The following is a 14,934-nucleotide window of genomic DNA, read 5'->3' as shown; positions in this document are numbered from 1 at the left end:
ACAACATGAGGCTGTTAAGTGTTTTATGTATAGTTGCGTTAATTGGTATTGTCACGGAAGGTATACTTAACTCCCGCAAGAAAAGAGAGCTGCATGTAAATACGTTTTTATATATGTCATATAAGTAATCCAAACTGAGTGGGATAGATGCCTGTTCGGTATGTAGCCATACTCCCACTCATGCGAAAGGAGGGATACCCTTGCGACCAATACCCTTGAACCTCACAGATATGGCAGAATGGATAATTAATAAAAATCATACGAAACAGAAAAATACCACCTTATCCACCTTCGGAAAAACATGGGAACAGAAATGGAGTAGCCTAAGGAATGAGTTCCGGGGGGGAGGATATTCATTAGAAAATTTTAAAGAATGGTATAAGCCAACATATGATTATACGAAAGAACCCCCCTTTTTAGTCCTTACCAATACGTCAGGAAAGGGCCAGCCGATCCCAGAGATATGTTGGGAGCGCGGTACAGAACAGACTGAAGGGATCAGAATTGATGTGGGGAAAAGTCATTGTATACAAAATTTTACCACATATAATGCAGGAAATTCCATGGAAAGCTGGTGGTTCAATACCACCAATTTGATGAATTTGACCAATAATAAACCATGGAATGGGACCAGGCGAACAGATACTGACAACCAGATGGGTTTTACCGTCTTCCGCGCCAACATAAACCCCGAACAACCGGGACAGATAATGACAGCCTATAATGGGACATACTTCATATGCGGTCATAGAGCATACCCCTGGCTACCAGAGAATTGGGCAGGATCATGCTATTTGGGGTATGTAGTACCATACGTACACCACATAAAGGAATTGAAAGACCACCACAAGCATAGTCGTACTAAAAGAGAACTTCCCACCTGGCAGGTGGTACTAGGAGCTATGTTCCCCACGGCTGGAATAGTGTTTACTTCTCAAGAAATATAGTTATTGGCAACCATAATTGAGGGAGTAGCCAATGACATGGCTGAATCCCTGAGAGAGATGAGTGCCGAAATGGTAGCCCTAAGAACTGTTGCCCTACAAAATAGAATGGCACTAGATTACCTACTAGCTGCACAGGGAGGTACACGTGTCATGATCGGAGCAGAATGCTATACATATATCCCAGACAGTTCTGAAAATATTACCAACCTAGCAGACCATATTCAAAAACAAGTAGCTTTGCTCCATCAATCCAATATTGGAGGCGGATGGTTTGATTGGTTACTGGGAGGATCAGGCTGGGGTGCTTGGCTAATGCAAATGATATTGATCATAGTTGTGATATGTATACTGCTGTGCTGTGCATTGAGTATCATTAAAATGTGCTGTCAAACTGCTGTGAAAGCTGTGCTGCCAGTAGCTTCTGTCGAAGAATACACCGAGCTCCTGCCCAGAAATACGGGTGAAGAAGAAACGTATGATGACGTGGCCGGAACAGCCGGTTCTCACGAGATGAGTCAGTGGTTGTAAACCAACCCTGTGAAGAAACGAAGAACGATGGTCATCTGGGAGCAAGAGGATCGTGCTCCAGGACCAAAAGGAGGGGCTGTTGGAGGACAATTTAAAATGGCACCGTAGTGCCTGCTGAAATACTTGACATTTATTGACTTTTGCAGACACTGGCATAACAGACAGCTGACTTGATCTGCTTGCACCAACTTGTGATATCACTTGTACAGACGTAAGACAGGAACGGCTAGTCAACTGTTGGGGTAAAACTGTAAGAGCGAAAAATTATGTTTAGGAAGAAGAAGGGAGGTAAAGGGTGTTTAAGGGCGGGGTTACGCAACTGGCAGGTCATAGGTATCACTGAGAATAGGGTTGCGAAATACCAACATGTCACATGAAAGAAGCTAGCTAACATTAATATAATTAAGTTGTTTGTGAAAGAAGATAGCTAACGGTATAATAATATAATTAACTTGTTTTTGACAGAATGTGATTAAGGGTTGCTAAGGTATCGGATTGGCCAAAGTTGAAGGATGCTAAAGTACCAGATTGGCCAAGGAATTAATGTAATAACTGCTGATATGCTACCTTTCCTGTTTTTAAACTGTATAAAAGAAGCTCGGCTACTATTGTAAAACCGAGAAGCTGGCAGCTGAGACCACGGGGTCTACTGTTCTTCTTCTCCCAGAGCGCTCTGTACATTAAACTGTGCATTTTTACTTCTCTCAAACTATTTGGTTGTGTGAGTTTATTCACATAAGCCTAAGTTGGGTAACGTGTCGACCTCGTATATCACTTGGCCTGCTCAGGCTCCAATTAGACCCTAACCCCAATCCTAACCAATAACCACTAGCCCCAACAACTAACCCCAATCATAACCACTAACCCCCAATCCTAACCAATAACCACTAGCCCCAACAACTAACCCCAATCATAACCACTAACCCCAATCCGAACCAATAACCACTAACCCCCAATCCTAACCAATAACCACTAGCCCCAACAACTAACCCCAATCCTAACCAATAACCACTAACCCCCAATCCTAACCAATAACCACTAGCCCCAACCACTAACCCCAATCCTAACCAATAACCACTAACCCCAACCACTAACCCCCAATCCTAATCAATAACCACTAGCCCCAACCACTAACCCCAATCCTAACCAATAACCACTAGCCCCAACCACTAACCCCAATCCTAACCAATAACCACTAACCCCAACCACTAACCCCAATCCTAAACAATAACCACTGGCTCCAACCACTAACCCCAATCCTAACCAATAACCACTAACCCCAACCACTAACCCCAATCCTAATCAATAACCACTGGCCCCAACAACTAACCCCAACCACTAACCCCAATCCTAACCAATAACCACTAACCCCAACCACTAACCCCAATCCTAACCAATAACCACTGGCCCCAACAACTAACCCCAATCCTAACCAATAAGCACTAGCCCCAACCACTAACCCCAATCCTAACCAATAACCACTAGCCCCAACCACTAACCCCAATCCTAACCAATAACCACTAACCCCAACCACTAACCCCAATCCTAACCAATAACCACTAACCCCAATCCTAACCAATAACCACTAACCCCAACCACTAACCCCAATCCTAACCAATAACCACTAACCCCAATCCTAACCAATAACCACTAACCCCAACCACTAACCCCAATCCTAACCAATAACCACTAGCCCCAACAACTAACCCCAATCCTAACCACTGGCCCCAACCACTAACCCCAATCCTAACCCATAACCACTAACCCCAACCACTAACCCCAATCCTAACCAATAACCACTAACCCCAATCCTAACCAATAACCACTAACCCCAATCCTAACCAATAACCACTAACCCCAATCCTAATCAATAACCACTAGCCCCAACCACTAACCCCAATCCTAACCAATAACCACTAACCCCAATCCTAACCAATAACCACTAACCCCAATCCTAACCAATAACCACTAACCCCAATCCTAACCAATAACCACTAACCCCAATCCTAACCAATAACCACTAGCCCCAACCACTAACCCCAATCCTAACCAATAACCACTGGCCCCAACCACTAACCCCAATCCTAACCAATAACCACTAGCCCCAACAACTAACCCCAATCCTAACCAATAACCACTGGCCCCAACCACTAGCCCCAATCCTAACCAATAACCACTAACCCCAACCACTAACCCCAATCCTAACCAATAACCACTATCCACAACCATTAACCCCTAAGCCTACACCCTAACCACAGCCCCTAACAAAGGACCATTGACAGGGATCAATGGAGGAGCTAAAGACCTGATAATGGAAGTATTTGAAATAATTATCTCAATGAAAGAAATAGTGCAAGGTATGTTAGTAACAAGAGATTAAATCAACTGGACCATCAAGCTCAGAAATTACTACTGCAAAGATCAGAACCTTTCAAAGGTTCTCACGTGCAGTCCGTGTGGAGGAGATTTACTAAATGATACAGGTAATAACAGATTTCAAAACCTATGCAAGATAGTTCTATAAAGCTATGGTTCAAAGGAATTGCAGCTGAGTGTGCTCTTTTGTGTTAACAAATAAACTGTAGCTTAATTTAAAACATTAAAGGAAACTTAATAATTCAATTAACATTTCATTACCTGTGGTGATAAGCACCCCAGTCCCTGCGGTGTGCAGATGAGTTTACTCTTTTGTAGGGATCATAAACAAATAAACTGTAACTTAATAAACCATTAAATGAAACTTAACAAATTAAATTAAAATTTTGTTGGCCGGGGTGATGATGCACTCCAGTCCCCGCAGTGCCCACCGGTCGCGGAAGGCCTCGAGCCTGCCAGCGGACACCGCGTGCTCCATCTCCAGGGCCACCGGAAGAGAGGCAGGCAGTCAGGCCGAACGACCCCCTCGACCGCCCGCTGCCTGGACCAGTTGATGGCAGTTGAGTGTAAGTGAGACACTACAGTTCAGTCTATGACACCCACAAGTCGTGTACTCAAATGGAGCAAGCTTGGGGTTTGATGTGGTAGAAGGCGAACGAGATGAGAACGGAAATAATCTAGAGTAAGAAAAGGCCCGAAAATTAAACAGTCTGGAACAGAACATCAATTCGTCTTCTCTTATGGAGAAATCAAATATTTGACACACTGTGTTTGAAACAAAGCTTATTTATTCCCTGAAATAACAACAGAAAATGCTGGAAATACTCAGCAGGCCAGGCAGCATCCGTGGAGAGAGAAACAGAGTTAACGTTTCAGGTCTGGGACCCTTCATCAGAACTGGAAAAAGCTGGAGATGTAACAGATATTACTAAGGTAAGAGGCAGGAAAGTTATCCTGGGTGGATCTGAAACACGAAGGGTGGAAGTTCAGTTGGAATCCACGTGGAATAAGTTGGAACCGGAGACAGGTGCTGAGGAAAGGGATGTGGCTGTGAAACCGAGTCTTGGAAAATGTTACAAATGGGGAATGGCAAAATCATACAGCATGAAAAATGGGAGTAAGTGTTAAAGTCTGAAATTGTTGAACTCAATGTTGAGTCCAGAAGGCTGTAAAGTGCCGAATCGAAAGATGAGGTGCTGTTCCTCGAGCTTTATTTATTCACTATTTAAACAGAATATTAATCTCCAGCGCAGATACAGGAGTTATTAAGATCAGCAGAAACAAACCATGACTACTAGAATGAACATGGTTCAGTCCTCAATCTGAACAGCTGGGGTCCTGATCACAGTAAATCATGTTCCATTCACTAATCTGGTGAGGAGGAACTGAAAGAAATCAGTATTTGTAGGGAAATGGTGTTAGGAAAATTGATGGGACTGAAGGCTGATAAATCCCTAGGGCCTGATGGTCTACATCCCAGGGTACTTAAGGAAGTGGCCCGAGAGATAGTAGATGCATTGCTGGTCATCTTCCAGAACTCGATCGACTCTGGAACGGTACCCATGGATTGGAGGGTAGTTAATGTTACCCCACTATTCAAAAAGGTGGTAGAGAAAAAGCGGGGAATTATAGACCGGTAAGCCTGACATCGGTAGTGGGGAAAATGCTGGAGTCTATTATAAAAGATGTAATAGCAGAGCACTTGGAAAGCAGTGACAGGATCGGACAAAGTCAACATGGATTTACAAAAGGTAAATCATGCTCGACTAATCTACTGGAATTTTTTGAGGATGTAACTGGTAAAATAGATAAGGGAGAACCAGTGGATGTGGTGTATTTGGACTTTCAGAAGGCTTTCGATAAGGTCCCACATAAGAGATTAGCGTGCAAAATTAAGGCACATGGGATTGGGGGTAAGGTATTGACTTGGATAGAGAACTGGTTGGCGGACAGAAAGCAAAGAGTTGGAATAAACGGGTCGTTTTCCGAGTGGCAGGCAGTGACTAGTGGGGTGCCGCAAGGATCGGTCCTAGGACCCCAGCTGTTCACAATATATATTAATGATCTGGATGAGGGAATTGGATGTAATATCTCCAAATTTGCAGATGACACAAAGCTAGGTGGGAGGGTAAGCTGTGAGGAGGATGTCGTGAAACTCCAGTACGATTTGGACAGGTTGGGTGATTGGGCAGAAACATGGCAAATGCACTATAATGTGGATAAATGTGAGGTTATCCACTTTGGTGGCAAAAACAGGAAGGCAGATTATTATTTGAATGGCAATAGATTGGGAGAAGGGGAAGTGCAAAGAGACCTGGGTGTTCTTGTGCACCAGTTGCTGAAGGTAAGCATGCAGGTGCAGCAGGCAGTTAAGAAGGCAAATGGTATGCTGGCCTTCGTAGCAAGAGGGTTCGAGTACAGGAACAAGGATGTATTGCTACAGTTGTACAGGGCCTTGGTGAGACCGCACCTTGAGTATTGTGTGCAGTTTTGGTCACCTTACCTGAGGAAGGACGTTCTTGCCATGGAGGGAGTGCAGCGAAGATTCATCAGGCTGATACCTGGGATGGCAGGAATGATGTATGAGGTGAGATTGCGTCGATTGGGCTTATACTCACTGGAGTTTAGAAGATTGAGAGGGGATCTCATCGAAACCTATAAAATTCTGTCAGGTCTGGACAGACTACATGCAGATAGGATGTTTATGATGGCCAGGGAGTCCAGAACCAGGGGTCACAGTCTAAGGATAAGGGGTAAGCCATTTAGGACTGAAATGAGGAGGAACTTCTTCACCCAGAGAGTGGTGAAGCTGTGGAATTCTCTGCCACAGAGGGCGGTGGAGGCCAGTTCATTAAATATATTCAAAAAAGAGTTGGATATATTTCTTAAGGCTAAAGGGATCAAGGGATATGGGGAGAAGGCAGGGACAGGGTACTGAATTTGGATGATCAGCCATGATCTCATTGAATGGTGGAGCAGGCTTGAGGGGCCGAATGGCCTACTCCTGCTCCTATCTTCTATGTTTCTATGTCTTTTACCCAGCACTCCCCGCGGTGGACCACATGCCGCACCCAGACTACAAGAGCCCAGCGCGCAGGCGCAGCAGGGGCCGGTATAGTGAGCATGCGCAGTGCGTTACCGGAGTTGGAGAGGAGCTGAAGCCGGGAGGGCGACGGAGGGGAGTAATGGACCGGTAGGTGGGTGGGGAGGCTTCATAAACAACTCGTGCAGGAGGCAAGCCCCGAATAATAACCTGAAGATCCCGTGTTTGCAGTTGCGGGGATTTCTTCCCCTTACAGGCCCAGGTTAACGGCAGCCATCTTTGTAAAGGACAGCGGAAAGTTTCAGTGCGACGTCACCATATGCCTGAGACAAAGAGCCTTGTGTCCAATGCGGGGAATAAAGGCCCACAGCCTCCCCGGGCCCTGAACAAGGGACTGGAGAAACTCGCTGCCCTGCGGATCAGACAATCAGCCGGCGCTAGCCCCGCCCCTCGGGCTCCCCGATTGCTTGGAGGACCCGCCGCCGGCTCGCTCCTCCAGCCCCGCCCACTGGGTGCCGCTAGCCCCGCCCCTCGGGCTCCCGATTGCTTGGAGGACCCGCCGCCGGCTCGCTCCTCCAGCCCCGCCCACTGGGTGCCGCTAGTCCCGCCCCTCGGGCTCCCCGATTGGTTGGAGGACTCGCCGCCGGCTCGCTCCACCAGCCCCGCCCACTGGGTGCAGCTAGTCCCGCCCCTCGGGCTCCCCGATTGGTTGGAGGACCCGCTGCCAGCTCGCTCCACCAGCCCCGCCCCGCTCGCTCCCTATTGGTGGGAAGCTGCCGTCAATCAGGCCGTGGGCCGGTGTGACGTGTCCCCGAGGAGATCACGTGCACCGTCCAAGTGCCGCCGCTCGGTCCGGGGCCTCTGAGGTTTTTCTATTTCTCTCGATTCTCTCCCGATCCACCCCGCGCCATTCTCCACCCAATCGGAGCGGAGAAAACTCACTTCGCGTCACCGATCGCGACTCTGGAACCGACACCAAGGCCTTTCCCCGGAATGGCCCCGCGCCGACTCCGTCTGGCAGGATCCGAGTGCGCAGGCGCAGCTCCGAGTGGGGGAGGGGGTTTTGGTCTCCTCTGGGCATGCGCGGTCATTACCCTTGGTGACCGGGAGGGGTCGCTGTGCCGGACTCGGCCCAAACCGCCGCTCCCTGTGCGCATGCGCGGGCTTTCGGCTGTCAATCCACCAACCGCCAGAAGAGGTCGCTGGTGAGACCAGTGAAGAAAGAAAGACTTGCATTTATATAGCGCCTTTCACCACCACCGGACGTCCCAAAGTACTTTACAGCCAATGAAGTACTTTTGAAGTAACAACAGAAAATGCTGGAAAAACTCAGCAAGTCAGGCAACATCCGTGGAGAGAAATTTGAGTTGACGTTTCGGTTACACTTCAAAAAAGTACTTTTGCAGTGTAGTCACTGTTGTAATGTAGGAAATGCGGCAGTCAGTTAGCGCACAGCAAGCTCCCACAGACAGCAATGTGATAATGACCAGATAATCTATCATTTTTTATGTTGATTGAGGGATAAACATTGGCTCGGACACTGGGGATAATTCCCCTGCTCTTTCCCACATTACAACAGTGACTACTTCATTGTAGTACTTCATTGGCTGTAAAGCACTTTAGGATATCTGGTGGCACTATATAAATGCAAGTCTTTCTTTCCTGAAATAATGCCATGGGATCTTTTACATCCACCTGAGAGAGCAAACAGGGCCTCAGTTTAACATCTCATCCGAAAGACGGCACCTCCGACAGTGCAGCACTCCCTCAGCACTGCACTGGAGTGTCAGCCTGGATTTTTGTGCTCAAGTCTCTGGAGTGGGACTATGAACCCACAACTTTCTGACTCAGAGGCGAGAGTGCTGCCCACTGAGCCACTGCCTGACACTAAAGAGCAAGCAGTTCTGACGAATGGTCATCGACCTGAAACATTAACTCTGTTTCTCTCTTCACAGATGCTGCCTGACCTGCTGAGTATTTCCAGCATTTTCTGTTTTTATTAAAGAAACGAGGGAGTGATTGCTGACAGGAAGAATGTTGGGTCATCCTGCGCATGCGCACCTCCCTGGCGGCTGAGGCGAAACACCGACTCGCCCGCACCTGAGCCGCTCACGCGTACCAGATGTTGCGGCTCCGCATGCACGCCCGATGTTCCAACCGCAGGGTTTTGTGTGCTGAGCATACGTGTTGCAGGCCGATCGGGACGGGCGATTTTAGAGCAGGAGGGAGAGCGCGGGGGCCATGAGCACATGCGCGGGACTCAGAGTCAACAGAGCACTTTCTGCAGAGCCGGGGCCTTGTGGGTATTACAGCCGCCATTACTGCTGATCCTTTCAACCAACCTGTGCAGCAGCTGGGGCCTGAAAATCAGCTTCACTGCCCCTAGGTTCGGAAAGGGGAAAATTAAACAACAGTTTGCCTCTGATCCTTTTCTGATCTCAATTTACAGGGTTATAGAAGTGGAGCAGTTACAGGCGGGAAGCTCAGACCAAACATCACGTCAAGATCTGACAGAGTCGCTGGATTCATCAGGACCTGAATATCATCGGCCTTTGCACATGGAAGGAGAGAGCAGGGATCGCAACGCAGACAAACCGCACACGTGTTCAGTGTGTGGACGCGGATTCAGCCGATCGCCTGACCTGGTGAGACACGTGCACCGTCACACCGGGGAGAAACCGGGTAAAGGTGGGGACGGCGGGAAGGGCTTCAGTTCCCCGTCTGCATTGGAGGTTCAATGGCGCAGTCACACCAGGGACAGTCTGTTCACCTGCTCCGTGTGTGGAAAGGGATTTGTTTGTTCATCCCACCTGCAAACACACCAGGGAGTTCACACTGAGGAGAGACCATTTCAATGTTCTGACTGTGGGAAGAGCTTTAAAAGCCCCAAGGAACTAAAGCTACACCAACTTGTCCACACTGATGAGAGACCATTTCAATGTTCTGACTGTGGGAAGAGCTTTAAAAGCCCCGCGGAACTAAAGCTACACCAACTTGTCCACACTGATGAGAGACCATTTCAATGTTCTGACTGTGGGAAGAGCTTTAAAAGCGCTCGGTATCTGAAGGGACACCAGCTTGTTCACACTGATGAGAGACCATTTCAATGTTCTGACTGTGGGAAGAGCTTTAAAAGCCTCAGGGAACTGAAGGGACACCAGGGAGTTCACACTGATGGGAGACCATTTCAGTGTCCTAACTGTGGGAAGAGCTTTAAAAGCCCCGGGGAACTAAAGCAACACCAACTTATTCACACTGACGAGAGACCCTTTAAATGTTCTGACTGTGGGAAGAGCTTTAAAAGCCCCCAGCAGCTGAAGGGACACTGGCTCCTACACACTGGGGAGAGGCCGTTCACCTGCTCCGTGTGTGGTAAGGGATTCACTAATTCATCCCACCTGCTGGTACATCAGCGAGTTCACACTGGGGAGACGCCGTTCACCTGCTCCGTGTGTGGGAAGGGATTCACTGATTCATCCCAACTGCTGGTACATCAGCGAGTTCACAGTGACGAGAGACCCTTTAAATGTTCTGACTGTGGGATGAGCTTTAAAAGCTCCGGGGGTTTGAAGAGACACCAACACCTACACACTGGGGAGAGGCCATTCACCTGCTCTGTGTGTGGGAAGGGATTCATTCAGTCATTCCAGCTGATGGTACATCAGCGAGTTCACACTGGGGACAGACCGTTCACCTGCTCCGTGTGTGGGAAGGGATTCGCTCGGCCCTCCAGCCTGCTGGTACACCAGCGAGTTCACACTGACAAGAGACCCTTTCAATGTTCTGACTGTGGGAAGAGCTTTAAAAGCTCTGGGGAGCTGAAGGGACACCAGCGCGTTCACACTGGGGAGAGACTCTTTCAATGTTCTGAGTGTGGGAAGAGTTTTAAAAGCTCCGGGGAGCTCAAGAAACACCAACACCTACACACTGGGGAGAGGCCGTTCACCTGCTCCATGTGTGGGAAGGGATTCACTCAGTCATCCAATCTGCTGATACATCAGCGAGTTCACACTGGGGAGAGACAGTTCACCTGCTCTGTGTGTGGGAAGGGATTCACTCAGTCATCCAATCTGCTGATACATCAGCGAGTTCACACTGGGGAGAGACAGTTCACCTGCTCTGTGTGTGGGAAGGGATTCACCCAGTTACCCAACCTGCTGACACATCAGCGAGTTCACACTGATGAGAGGCCCTTTAAATGTTCTGACTGTGGGAAGAGCTTTAAAAGCTCCGGGGAGCTGAAGGGGCACCAGCGAGTTCACACTAACGAGAGACCCTTTAAATGTTCTGAGTGTGGGAAGAGTTTTAAAAGGTCCGGGGACCTCAAGCTACACCAACACCTACACACTGGGGAGAGGCCGTTCAGCTGCTCTGTGTGTGGGAAGGGATTCACTGATTCATCCAACCTGCTGGCACATCGGCGAGTTCACACTGGGGAGAGACCGTTCACTTGCTCCGTGTGTGGGAAGGGATTCACTCAGTCATCCAACCTGCTGACACATCAGCGAGTTCACACTGACGAGAGGCCCTTTAAATGTTCTGACTGTGGGAAGAGCTTTAAAAGCTCCGGGGAGTTGAAGAGACACCAGCGACTTCACACTGATCATAGAATCTAACAGCACAGAAGGAGGTGATTCGGCCCATCGTGTGTTTGAAAGATCTGTCCAATTTAGTCCCACACCCCAGCTTTATCCCCAGAACTCTGCAAACTAGTCCTCTTAAAGGACTCATCCAATTACTGTTTGAAAGTTCCTGTGGAACCTGATTCCAACATCCTTTCAGATGGTGCGTTCCAGATCTTAACAACCCTCTGTATGAAAACAATTCTCCTCATTTCCCCTCTAGTTCTTTTAGTAACTATTTTAAATCTGTGACCTTTGGTTACCGACCCACTTGCCAGAGTGAACAGTTTCTCCCTACTTGCTCGATCAAAACCCCTCATCATTTTGAACACCTCTATTAGGTCTCCTCTTAACCTTCTCTGCTCTAAGGGGAACAATCCCAGCTTCTCCAATCTCTCCACATAACTGAAGTCCCTCATCCCTGGTACCATCCTGGTCAGCCTCCTCTGCACCCTCTCCAAGGCCTTGACATCCTTCCTAAAGTGTGGTGCCCAGAACTGTACACAAGACTCCAGCTGAGGCCAAAACCCTGCAGCTGTACAAAACCCTGGTTAGACCACACCTGGAGCACTGTGAGCAGTTCTGGGCACCACACCTTAGGAAGGATATATTGGCCTTGGAGGGAGTGCAGCGTAGGTTTACCAGAATGATACCTGGACTTCAAGGGTTAAGTTACGAGGAGCGATTACACAAATTAGGGTTGTGTTCCCTGGAATTTAGAAAGTTAAGGGGTCATCTGATCGAAGCTTTCAGGATATTAAGGGGAACAGATAGGATAGATAGAGAGAAACTATTTCCGCTGGTTGGGGATTCTAGGACTGGGGGCAGAGTCTAAAAATTAGAGCCAGACCTTTCAGGAGTGAAATTAGGAAACACTTCTACACACAAAGGGTGGTAGAGGTTTGGAACTCTCTTCCGCAAACAGCAATTGATGCTCGATCAATTGTTAATTTTAAATCTGAGATTGATAGGTTTTTGTTAACCAAAGGTATTAAGGGATATGGGCCAAAGGCGGGTGTATGGAGTTAGGTCACAGATCAGCCATGATCTCATTGAATGGCGGAACAGGCTCGAGGGGCTGAATGGCCTCCTCCTGTCCTATGTTCCTAACTAGTGATTTGTAAAGGTTTAGTGTAACTTCCTTGTTTTTGTATTCAATGGCCCTATTTACAAAGACAAGTATCCCATACGCTTTCTGAACCGCCTCACCAACTTGCCGTGGCACTTTCAAAGACTTGTGAATATGGACCCCCAGGTCCCTCTGCTCTTGCACCCCCTTAAAATAGTCCCATTTAGATTATACGGCCTCTCCCTGTTGTTTCTCCCAAAGTGCATCACTTCACACTTATCCTCATTTAATTTCATCTGCCTTGTGTCTGCTCATTTCACAGTCTGTCTCTGTCCTTCTGAAGTCTGCTACTACTACACTCACAAAACTTGGCAACATAGTAAATAGGATCATCCGTAAACTTTGAAATTGTACACCTATACCCAAGTCCAGGTCAGTTATATATAACAAGAAAAGCAATGGTCCTAATCCCGACCCCTGGGGGAGCCCACTGCATACTTCCCTCCAGTCAGAAAAACATCCCTCAGCACTGCTCACTGCCTCCTCTCCCTTAGCCAATTATATACCCAAATTACCATCAGCCCTTTAATTCCCTCTGCTTCTATTTTCAGAGTAAGTCTCTTATGTGGTATTTTATCAAATGCCTTTTGAAAGTCCGTATATACAACATCTGCTGCACTACCTTCATCAACCCTCTGTTACTTCATCAGAGAACTCAATCAGGTTAATCAGACACGATTTACCTTTAACAAATCCATACTGGCTGCCCCTTATTAACCCATGCTTCTCCAAGTGAGAATTAATTTTGTCCTTGACAATGGTCCCTAGTCGTTCACCCACCACTGTAGGGGTCGCAAAATCCCCTCAGCCCCCGAAGATTCGGAAATATTAATCCACATCGTAGACGAAGACTTGTGTGATTTAAATTGTCTCTGGGTTGGACAATGTTTTAAAACATACCCAGAACCGCAAAAGGCTGCGTTAAAAAGCTCGTAAGCTAGGCAGCACTTGGACACTGGAATCAAAGAACTTTGTGAAAATCGCACACTTTAAGATTGTACATTTTATTAAAAGATGTACTCTTGAGTTTTGGACTGTTTAAATTGCCCAGGGCATAAAAATGGCTGAACAGACCTCATGGAAACAGAATTTTAAAAGGCAGCAGAAAAGGACAGACAGGCTGTTAGCATATGAAAAGCTCAGCGCTGCCCTGTAGTAAGTTTGAATGGAGCCTGAGCTGTCAGTCACCCTGTGGTATTGGGTGGGTCCGGTAACCTACAAGCTGCTTGTTTACACTGGGGAGTAGCCCGTTTGAATCAGCCAATCATCGGACGGCAAGCACAATGGGTTGTTAACACACATCCATTCACTGAAATTGACTCTACTACGTGATGTCTCCATGTATGAATGGAGGAAGTTAAAAGACCTTCTCTTGTGTATTCGGACTTTTCGGCACGAAATTGCGCACGGACCTTTTCGGCGCGAAAACAGCAGGGACTCCCAGGGTATAAAGATTAAGCCCAGGAAGTCCTCTGCCCCCTTTTTTGTCTCTTTTACTCTTTGGACTGCAGGTGAGCAAGGCTTCTGACCCACCAGCAAGACAATCTAGTGAGAAGTAAAGGGGTGGTAATTTAAGGGAAATGTTGTTAAGATTGTAAGGTTAACATTGTAGCCATTTATCCCTCATTTTTGCCGTCTGCCTTCCCCTGTTAAGCAATTTTACCGTGATTACTTTGATTGTGTGGTGTAGTTTCTTTAGTTTTAATAAAATTTGACTTTCTTGCATCCAGACCCTTTGTCCGTTTTTAATATATCATTAATTATAAGTTCCTCCAGTCAGAACTGGAGGGGGGTTTTTTAGCGATTAGAAACTGCTGATTGAAATTGGTCACAGTGCAGTGGCAAAGGCTGCCTGACCAGGTAAATTACCATAAACCAGGTAAAGGATGCCTGCCTATAAATTGGCGACCGCAGCAGGACTGGAGGCAGTTTTTGATATGATAAGTGGTCTGGATCTGGAGAAAGCATCAGCTCTTGCTTTTCTTGCTTTCAGTCTGTGGGTAGCCCTGCAGAAGTTAGCGGCAGCATGTAAGCTGACCTATTATAGTGTAGGTGGCTGGGTTAAGAAGGGTGAGATGAGGGTGCGGGCGGAGGTTACAGAGGCCAAGAATCGGGAGTCAGAGTTTGAAAAATGCCAGGCGGAGGTAGAACGCCTCATAAGAGAGGTGAATGAGGCCAGAGATAGTGGGATGAGGGTGTGGGATGAAAATGCAGGCCTCACACTAGAGGTCACAAAATGCCAGGCAGAGATAGAGTGCCTTGTGCAGGAAGTCACAGAGGCTAGGGACA

The 14,934-nt window shown here is 47.6% G+C and overlaps 1 long non-coding RNA gene across 1 annotated transcript; it reads right to left on the bottom strand.

The window, feature by feature from the left end:
* Nucleotides 1–3,835: 3,835 nt before the first annotated feature.
* Nucleotides 3,836–7,306, bottom strand: LOC147081893 (uncharacterized). The gene is made up of 2 exons (XR_015076390.1): nucleotides 6,355–7,306; nucleotides 3,836–4,528 (listed from the first exon to the last, which is right to left on the bottom strand). It is a non-coding gene; the product is annotated as an uncharacterized LOC147081893 (long non-coding RNA).
* Nucleotides 7,307–14,934: the final 7,628 nt, after the last annotated feature.

The sequence above is a fragment of the Somniosus microcephalus genome, unplaced genomic scaffold (genome assembly GCF_052327205.1).
Source record: "Somniosus microcephalus isolate GS21.2 unplaced genomic scaffold, FLI_Smic_1.0 scaffold309, whole genome shotgun sequence".
NCBI classification, from domain to species: domain Eukaryota; kingdom Metazoa; phylum Chordata; class Chondrichthyes; order Squaliformes; family Somniosidae; genus Somniosus; species Somniosus microcephalus.
The sequence above is the reverse complement of the archived record's forward strand: the minus strand, read 5'-3'. Positions and strand labels throughout refer to the sequence as shown.